Here is an 11,356-nt window from a genome sequence, read left to right as displayed (position 1 = left end):
TGTTGTGTTTATATGGTTATCATTTTTTACTGCTTTAGCACGCATCCATATTGTCATACATCACTTCAAGAGCACACACGTTGAAATTTATGATAGGTGGGGAAGTAACGGTACCCCAATGGCTTTAACCTGGGCAAGACTCGTGAAACCATCCAACTTTCGCTTGATTGTTTACTCGATAGTAATTGATACGCCGATCTGATATTATTCAGGACCTCTATCTTCACACCACTGGTAAGCCTCATATCGACCTTTCAAGGATGATTACTGAGCATGTGAGAGACCCTTTGAGACTAGATAATGACATATCCTTTGATGCACTTAAACGACTAGAACTCTCCTACTAGGTTGTACCCTGTATAGTCTCACTATGGCTAGCCCGACATGCAGCATCTTGAATTCCAAGACCATTGGTGGATGATAAATGACCATCATATATGATACAAGAGTTTGAGTTGTTACAGTTGACAAAAGAGGATAAACTTAAATTGAAAGCTGAAAGCTCAAACTTAAGCAAGACTGGACAAGGATCCCCTCGTTGGCATGATAATGACATCAGGTTCCTAAAATCCATGAATAGCGACCATTACCACCCCATGAAGGGCGAGACCACATTGCATCTGCATTTTCCTTGTTGATAGGGTCCTCACTTGCGCATGATTGCATAACTTTCATTTAGTGGGTTGAAATATAGGTTCGCTATTGAAACACACCTATAACACTTGACTGTGAAAAAGACAAATGGATAATGAAGAAAGAACTTAGTTGGAAGTTCAACACCAAAAAGAGTTGGGAAGTCTTAGAGAAGTCACAAGGCTTACTAGTCTACTCGAATAGGCCTTAGGATCTAAATTCAGAAAAGCAAAGTTTACAGCTCAACTTGAACTTTTGCTCACAAATCCGCAGAATCTAGGGGGAAAATAGGTGTCATTTGAATCTTAACAGACTACGTATTCTCAAATTGCTCAACCAGCATATCCCATAAAAGGGTTGTCTACCATTGATTTTACAATGAAGGAATCTCAAAAGGACAAGATGGTGAGAGAAGATGGCCTAGATAAATTGGTTGCCCCAGAACAAAGGACAAGGGCATTCGAGGGAATTAGCCTACATGACCATATAAAGGTTGTTAAGATTTGTTTAGTGCCCAATGTGATCATCCCAAAAATTTTAGAGTGCCTAAATTCATCAAATCAATGTCCTGTAACTCATCTCAATGTATACTGCAACAAAATAGTTGAGGTGGTCTGTAACGACAAACTGCTGCTTCACTTCTTTCAAGACAACTTGAGTGATGCTGCCCTTACTTGGTATATGCGGTTGGGCAATACTAAGGTAAAAAAATGAAAGGACTTAGTTGATGCCTTCATTAGACAATATAAGTTCAATATAGATGTGGGCCCTAATAGGTCAAGCTTGCAAGCTATAGAGGAGGACAATAATGAGTCCATAAGGGAATACGCCTAAAGATGGCGTGAGGCAACTTCACAAGTTAATCTTCCTTTGTTGGAAAACAAAAGATGATCAATTTGTTTGCCAAACTTTCAAGGCCCCATACTTTGAATACTTGGTTGAAAGCTCTGCACAATATTTTTCTGGCCCGGTTGCTATAGCCGAGAGGATTGAACAAGTCATCCGGTTAGGAAGGATTGCTAACTTGACTGAGGAGAAAAGTTTCATTGGAAAAAGGAAAGAAACTGACATTCATAATATCAAAAGTGGTTACAAAGACGAGAGAAAGAACTACCAAAATAAAGACATCTAGAGATCACTCGTCATGAAGACGAAGCTACAGTGTCATTAGGCCAAGACTGGTCTATATGTGACCTCAAATGACTATTGGAAAGGTGCCTGCTTGACCGCTATTTATGATCAGCTTGTTTTAACTCGCAAGTGCACTAGTATGCGATGTAGCAATTAACTCGGTAAGATCAAGGTCATATCCACAGAGAGCTAGATCTAGAAATTAGCTAGGTAACAAAAAAACTCAAGAGAAATTAAATTAACAATAACTTGGTTGAAAATAATTGATGGATTTGTCTTAAAAGATGAAAACGTGTAAATGGATTTTAAATGACAAGAAAAAGTAAGTCTTGGTCCAAATCAATTTTAATGGTGATGTATTGGTGATTCCTTCAACATATATAAGATAACTCAACCTAATATCAACGATGGTGATATTAGATCGAAAGATATTACAATGAAGTTTAAAAAGATGAATCAAGATTGATTATTGTTTAAGAATAAACAAGTACTTTCATATTAAGTAAGACATTGAATCAAGCAATCTCTATACCAAAACTAAGGTTTGTGCATAAAAATTCAAGATTATAACATTACCTAAATTATTTCTAAAATTTCTTTGCAATAATAAAAAATTCATGAAGAAAATGAAAAGATAAACATTAAGATTCATTCATATCTTAAAGAACTCACCTCAACACCATCATCCTTGATTTGGATCCAAGAAAGAAATTAGCCAACTATGATTATATATAAGAACACTTTAATAAACATGAAATAACTTGAATCAAACTGAAATAATAAGTTTTACAAACTAAAGAACTAAAATCTACAAAGAAAAACACAACTCAATTTCGGTAACAATTCTAACACAAATATGACGCTAACTTTGTACAGCAATTCGACCCTCTTAGAAGCCTCTTCTGGAAATGGCTATTAGAGACATATTTAAAGGCAATTCTGTTAGATTTCCAGATCATTAAAGAGCAGCTCATTTGGATCTTTGCGTCAAAAGTTATGGCTACAACACTTAAAGGTATTCTAGAAAGTCAACTTAGGTAGCTTGGAGAACACTTTGGTGCACGATTTTCTTCCTCCCTTTTGAGTTGACTCTTTCTTCCTTTTGACCCAAAATAATGTAACAATTTCCCCTCCAGCTTTCCATACATGTGCTTGCCTTCTTGGATTAATAGATTGCTTAAAATAAATTAAATGTTATTGTTGTGTGGACTTGTAAGATCATGGATTATGCTTGGGCTGATTTGGAGGCTGATTTGGGGCTGAATTTAAGCATCAAATAAGGATACAAATGTACCTATTATTTGGGCTAAGATTGACATTGAAACCTTGAGTGTTTGATGGTTGAAGTTTGCACACAACATAAGGCAAGTTTGGGCTTGAAATGGATCATATGATAATCTTTTCTACGATTGGAATAGAATTGATTTTTGGGGCAAATTTGGAGCACTTATTTGAACCAAGATTTGCTTCAATCTTCAATTAAATTTCTCTTCAATTCTTTGTTCCGAATTCCGATGTTAAATTCTCTGAAATAATTCATTTAAGCTCCAAAAACCTATCGAAACATTAAAAGAAACTTCATTACTAAAAAGCACATCAATTATTATAAAAAACCCAAATAAAAACAATAAATACATATGTAAAATAAGAGACTTAATGATACTTTTGATGCACAATCAGTGCCTCTGTCGGGGAATTCATAGGAGAGGGACTGTTGGAAGATTCTAGAAACTCCAATCAATGATTGCTAAGTGTTTAGCCCTTTTATGTGTTACCTTGCTAGTAATCATAGCTTAAGATGTTAGTATAAAGTATTTGTTGTTGAGCCACCCTTCTAAAATTTCAATGAAATAATGAGATTGTCTTCCAATTACGTTTTTTTTCCTTTGATTTACAACCAAATATCTTGAAAGGGGTTCCCCCTAAAGAAATCACAAATACACCTTTGAAGCCTTGCATGATCTCATAAACTCAATTCATTTCTTTTACCAAAATCTTTTCCCCCGGTGGAATTTTGGAAAATTGAACTTGCCTTTTGATTTAAAAAATGATTTTATGTTTATTTAAAATGATATTTTTAACATTTTACTTGTAGAATGACATATGAATCAAGCAACTCCTTCATTGAGGTGACTAGACTCTAAACCAAAGTGCACGAATAAAAAAAAAATTGTCACCCTCACACCATGACTCTTGAGCCATGTGTTTTAAATATATGCATAATGGTATGTAGTGGACTCGTTGTTCATAGACTCATGAAATGCATCCCTTTGCAAAGACCAAATCATCACACTGGACGAGGTCAAAGTTTATTGATCTTAACTGATTGCGCTTAAAATGAGAACAAATCATATTTGTTATTCCTTTCATGTTCTTAAATAAATATATCCCTTGTGGTTCCTTTTTTAGCCTGAATAAATTTTTCTTTCATGAAAATCCTGACTATGATTACACCCTATACTGGGGGCAAGTGAAAATTTCAATGATCAAAAAAGAGGAAAAAGCCGTGAGAAAGCCAAAAAGATAAAAGAGCCCAAGAAACTCAAATGATAGGGGGCATTCCCAAATCACAAGAAAAACTAATAGCCTAAACAAAGTGAGCATGCCCTGGCTAAAACAATGAAAGGGGGCAAATCAAAGAAGAGCAGAAAAAAAGAGAGATAAAAGACACAAAGAGTCGAACTGTTGATATTGATCCTTAGCCTTATGAATTCTTTTCTTTCATAGCAAAAAATCACAGCCTACATTACGCACCTGTAGAAGTCTTTTCTAATCAAGCAAGCAAGCAACTTGGAACAGTAAACAATGTTCTCAAAATGCAAAGAGTACTTTTTCATAAGAGTCATAACATTGAGAACAAGTTACTCATTATTATTCATGATGATAAAATGAATGTTCAAAAAAAGGCAAATTTTTCTCAAACAAAACCTCAAGCTTTTTCTCGAGCCCTTCACTTTGAAAACCCATAAAAAAAGGTCACCTCATCACGTACTTTCACCAATGACAATATCGCCAACATAAGAGCAAGTCATCTCTTTTCCAAGAAATATAACCAGGGAGTTACAAGATTTCAAAAGGCAAATTGCTTTAACTCACATCAAAACAATTTTTGTTTTCAAAATTCAAGATCAAGATTTCAAGATTCATTCTAGACAAATATTCCCTCACCAAACTGAATATGAGAGAAATGAGAGAATTGTTACTCGAAATCATTATTTGTTTAAGTCGTTGACATAGCACACTTAGAGGCAATGACTAGTACAAGGGGGAAACATTGTGTTTAGAAGGAAAATCGATCCCTTCTAGAAAAAAAAGAGAGAGAGGAACATTTCCTGCAACAAGACCAAGGGGCATTTTGGTTTACAAAAGGTTGTTTGATCCTTTCAACAAGTGACACCGAATGTTTTTAGCAGCTAGACGGGGAGTAATGAATGATCCTCTCAAATTATTCAACGAGACAGAAAATCTCTTGCATGCAAGTTGGTCATGATGGGCACCATGAAGGCTGAGTTGTGTAAACAAATCTAGAAAAAGACTTATATTGGCCAACTCGAGTGGGCTAGAAGCCAAACGACAAATATGATCCAAATCAGAGATATCAAGTCCTCACTAATCAAGCAACAAGAAGATTGAGAAGAAATGTTAGGATGCATGCATGTCATCTAAACTTTGAGACATTGAACAATGTGTTTTGCAAAGATTCATAAGAGAAATCCGCGATGAGATCCCTCAAAAGGAAGACCACCTTAAAATGGCCAAAAACTAAAAATGTTTGTGAAAATTGCTCACTTTTGAGAATTGTTTTTTGACCTGGGCAGGCCACCCACGAGAATTAGACCACCCGAAAAATCTTCGTATTTTTTGGGAAAGTCACCCATCACAATGAGACTTTTTAAATTTTGATCTAGAAAGGCTGCTCACGAGAATTAGGCCACCCAAAAAATCTTCATATTTTTTCACCCGGGTAGGTCACCCATTAAAATGAGACTCCTTCTGAAAAATCCTTGTATTTTTCCATCTGAGTAGGTTACCCATAACAATAAGACCATTTCTGAAAAATCTTTGTATTTTTCACAAAAAAAATCTCTATGTACATTCTTCACCATTGGGCAGGTCGGTTGGAACAATTCGACCACTTGCGAGATTCCTCGCATTTAATCATCAGGCAAGTCACCTGGAATAACTAGACCACACGTGAAATTCTTTGCATTCTTCACCATCAGGCAGGTCATCTGGAACAATTAGACCACCTGCGAGATCCCTCGCATTTTATCATCTGGAAGGTCACATGGAACAATTAGGCCTCTTGCAAAATTCTTCGCATTTCTTCTTTGTCATCGGGCAGGTCGCCTAGAACAATTGGACCACTTGCGAGATCCCTCGTATTTTATCATCAGGCAGGTCTCCTGGAACAATTAGACAACTCGCAAAATTCTTTGCATTTCTTCTTCACCATCGAGCAGGTCTCCTGGAACAATTAGACCACTCACGAGATCTCTCGCATTTTATCATCGGGCAGGTCACTAGGAACAATTAGACCACTCGTGAAATTCTTCGCGTTTCTTCTTCACCATCGGGAAGGTTGCTTGGAATAATTAGACCACTCATGAAATTCTTCGTATTCTTCATTGTCGGGCAGGTCGCTTGGAACAATTAGACCACTTACGAGATCCCTCACATTTTATTATCGAGTAGGTCGACTATAATAATTAGACCATTTCAAAAAAAAAAAAGAAATAATCAAAAGAAAAGAAGAGGAAGGGTTTTCACGCTTAGTTTTCTTTACAAAACTTACCATACAAAGTCAAAAGAAAATGAATTTTTTAATGCCTTTGCACTGTAAGCGTTGTAAAAATGGGGCAATTATTATGACTCAATTTTGGCCTGTGAGCTTTTAATTTAGTTTTACGGGGGTTAAAATGTAAAATTAAAAGATAAAAGATTTATTTCGATGAAAAGTGTGATTTATCAATTTGCTCGAAAACCAGGGCCTACAATGTGTTTTTGTCATTCTATCATTATCATCAAGATAATGATAGTTATTCACATTCGAATTTGATTCTTAATCAAATTTAAATTTTAAAAAAAGAGGTTTATTTGAGATTTTATTTCTTATACGTGATGGGACTTTTATATTATAAATACAGATCTAAGTGAATCCACACAAGACATTAAAAGAAAAAAGAAACAAATTAAAAAAAAGAAACATAAAAAAAGGGGCGGCGAACCTTAAAGAATCACCTTCTTTAAGACCAACCACCGCCCGCTTTTTTTTTTCTCTCTCCGAGAATCAACCAATACCAATACCAGCCAGCACCCTCTCTCTATCGATATCTCCGCCACCAACACCAAGAAAAGAGAAATCAGCTCCATCTTTTTGTCCCGGTAACCCCTTCTCCGGTTGAACTCTGCTGCATGCTGTTAAGTTATCATGCCTGGTCCTCAACAAGGTAGGATATCACTAAACCACCAGGCCAGAAAGGTTGCATCATGGACAACTCTTCTTACCAGCAGCAATAACAGCAAGTCGCCAAGACAGCAGTGGGGTCGCTCCTCCTTTCCTCCTCACCGAAAACACCGGCTCTCCTCATCTAGATTTCTGCCATGATTTCCACTCCTCTGATATAGCAGCAACACTGGTTTCAGCAACTTGATTTCCAGTCACACCATCAGCAACAAACGCCAGCCACTCCTCAAAACAAGCTGCCACTGTGAGCAGGAGAATCCTCTTCTCAGCAAGATGCCATCGTGAGCAGCAGAAGATTTCCTTTCAGACATGCAATCTTTGGTTTTACAATGACAAAACAATAGAAGTCTCTTCTTTAAGTAGTGCAACAGCAGCATCAACCGTCCTATCTTCGACTAAGAGCAGAATCCATCATAGGTTCATTGCCAGCTGAAGGTAAGTTTCAGTCCAACCCCTAGCAACATCCAGTAACTCTTCACAACACCGACTCTCGTCCTCTAGATTGGTGCCGCGATCTCCTCTCCTCTGCACCAGCTGTGAATAGCAGCACGCTACAAGCTCCAACAGGCGCTCCTCTCTCCCTATCATGCTGCTCCGACCAACAGCTCCATTCCCTTTCCATAATAGCGAGGAGCAACAGAAAACAGAAAGGAAAAGGGAGAGAAATAAAAAAAGAAGACCTGGGAGAAAGGAGAAACACAGAAGAATGAAGGGAAAGTCGAGATGTTTGCCCAGCAACCGGTCTCCAGCGTCATCCGGCCGTCTCCCTCGACTTCGCCTCCAGCAGAAACACGTCCAGGTAAGTTTCTTTCCTTGCTTGCTAAAATAATTAACCAGTTACTGTTGTATGCATGCGTGAACCATTCAAGCATGCATGCAACAGTGACCAGTCGGGTCATTGGGTCCAGCCCAATCTATATGGCTGAGCTAGATCCAGCCTAAAAAAACAAATTATCAAAAAAAAAAATAGCTTTTTAAAAAAATACTCAAATTTTCCGGGTTTATTCATAGGCTCCAAAGTCAGAAGTTCCATATTTTTTGGGCTGTGCAATATTTACCAACACCAAAATTAGAAATATTCATAAATAATTGTTCACCGACGCTAGAGTCAGGAACATCATAGGAAGACAAAAAAAAAAAAACAAATTCTTAGCAATTTTAGACAAAATAAGCAATTGAGTCTGCCTCATGTATGATGCTTAAGAGGTGATAACACCTTTCCTTTCGTGTAACCAGTCCCGTACCATAGAATTTCTGTTGACCAGTTAGAGTTCCTAGTAATCATAATACTAGATGACGACTCCTTGAAGTAGACATTTTCCCCTCAAAAACAAGATTTCAGATATCTGTTATTTTTCCAAATATTTTTTTTAATTGGTCGTCGCGATGTCCTGATGTGATAGTTATAATTATTTTTACACATAAGGTTGTAATTCTTGGGTTTTGTTGGTAAGGGATTGTGTTTTTTCATCTTATATTCTTAATTAATTGTTTATTCTTTGAATTTAGTATCTATGAGAATTGATTTGGAGTCCTGAAGAATGGGTGTTTTTATTTCCTTTCTTAAGATTGTAAACTAAGGGAATGAATTTTTCCCTTTTATCACTTGTCCAAGACTTGTAAATTTGTAGTGTTTTGATGTGAATTGGTGATGTGCTTTTTTGATAGATTGAATATATATTTGAAAAAAATATTTTTCCCTTCTTAATAAGAAGAGCCAAAAGCTCTACTATCTTTTACAACAGATATTGAAATGAGAGTGTTCAAATGTGAAAGTGATTTATCTTCCAGTGAGGATGACAACACAAGTTCAACTGCAACTTGCTCTGCATAGTAGAAGGATGTGAAGTGGTCGGTGTAGTTATGCGTGTTATTACATAAGGATGTAAGGTGGCTTCTGTATTGGGCTACATTGAAATCTAAGAAGGTGTAGATAATATAGATGATAGATATAAGGTGATTGTGGTGGCTAGAAGAAAACAAGAGAAGAGATGGAGCTAGGGTAAGATTTTCAGCCGCTAGTTTTTTATTTAAAAAAAATTGTGGCAATTTTTTAATTTTTTAATTTTAACATTCTAAGAGGTTTTTAATCATTAAATAAAATATAATGACAATCTTATAAACAATTCAATGTTTTTTGTTGGTTTGTTTTGGCGTGCGGTGAAGTGTTATGAACTCAAGAACTTCAAAATGTAAATCATAATTTTTTAAAGAATAGAAACAAAGAAAAAAGATGACCAAACTACAAAAGGGTCAGGTTAATTTTTTCAAAATGTTTTGACCAATTAATATTTTCAACAATCATCTGGTTGCTAGAAAATTACAAGACTGATAGTTTGATAGTTTTGATTGTGCAAATTTAAATCTTTCATTTTCCCCTCCAAACACCAAAACATCATGCTAACTCAAAATACATCTAAATTAGCCAAAAAAAAACCTTCAAAACCCAACAAAATAAAAAAATTTGTATATTATTGTATTCTTGATCTTCTTTCTTCTGCTATGTTAAGGCTTTTTATCACCATCAAATAAATCTCCTTGTCAATCGAACACATAAAAACCAAGTTTAACAATTTCGAGGTTGGAAAATACCTTAATTAGAATGAAATATTATTAAAATTCAGAACTTAATTGCAAATATAAAATAGAGCTACATAGAAAACTTAAATAATATCAATGCATAGTGAATGGATAATGTTTTAATTAGGGATGAGAAAAAAACAAAAAAACTAAGGAAACAAAAAAAAAACCAACAAAAAAACAAAACCAAGAACAACCCTAAAAAAAAATGATTAGAAAAATTAAAAATACTATTAAAATAACATGAGTGTAATAACCCAATTTTTGAATTTTTTAAAAAAATTAATAAAATAATAATAATAAATTAAAAAATAAATAACAAAAAAATGAATGAAAAAAATAATTTGAGAATTGGGTTAAGACAAAACGTATTGAAAGTTTGAGGACTAATAAGGATGAAATTATAAATTTTGGAGTCAATTTGGTACAAAATTGAAAGAATTGATAAGTATGGAGACTTAATTAAACTTTGATTTAATTAATTAATGCAATTAAAGGCTTAATTGAAGAAATAGCAATGTTTGGGGTTGATTTGAGTCAAAATTGCAAGAAATTAAATTTAAGAATTAAAATAAATAGGTGGTGATACTATAAGAGGGTTAATTGATTTTTCCAGAAGTAATTTTGAAAGAAATAAAAGTTGAAGAGTTAATTAAGGGCTGAATTTAAATAATTTAGAAACCAAGGACTGTTTTGTAAATGATGCTGAAATCTAGGGGTCCAATTCCAATTGCTCCAGGGGCAAAATTGAAAATAGCCATTTTAATCAAGAAAACGACTCCGTTTCAAAAACTATTGATCGCCCTCTTCCTCATGAACCGTTTCAGCAGTAAATGCACCATTTCAATTATGGACCACGTCTCCCAGCTGCTATCCCTCGCCCCCACGATGCACGAACGCTTGGCATTCTCTGGCTTTATAAAAGCCAGAGAAAGGCCATGAATGAGGGGGAAGGGGGGAGGATAGGAAAAAAAAACCAGTAGAGAGAGAAGGGGATGAACGAGCAAATACAGGAAGGAAACGAACGAAAGAACATAAAAACCAAGGGAGGAGAGGACAGGAAAAAACCAGTAGAGAGAGAAGGTGACGAACGAGCAAATACAGGAAGGACGATCCAGAGAAAAAAAAACAGAGGCAGAGTGAAACAGAGGAAAGGGACTGTAGAATCTCCTTCAAAACTCCAGCAAGCGGGAGCAAGCTCAAGCCAACATAGAACAACACAGGAACAAAAAAACAGAGACGAACAGACGACACATACACTGAAGAGAAAGGAAGAAAACCAGAGAACAGGATGAGCAACACAAGAATACCATGCAGACACTAAGGGAGACATGGAGAACAAGATAAGAAAAAAGAGACCAAGCAAAGAAAAGCAAGACCAGAGGAGAAGCGCACAAAGAACAGAGGCAGAGGGGAAGAAAGTAGCTTTGCCAGTCCTCCATCACGTCTTTTGTTTTTTTTTTTGTTTTACCGAATGAGTCTAGTTATTTTTGTCACTCTAGACCTAGTTATATAAGATCTGGGGTCAACTTGGTAATTCATTAA

This window comes from Populus trichocarpa, chromosome 1, assembly GCF_000002775.5.
Source record: "Populus trichocarpa isolate Nisqually-1 chromosome 1, P.trichocarpa_v4.1, whole genome shotgun sequence".
Taxonomy (NCBI): Eukaryota; Viridiplantae; Streptophyta; class Magnoliopsida; order Malpighiales; family Salicaceae; genus Populus; species Populus trichocarpa.
Note: the sequence above shows the minus strand (reverse complement) of the source record.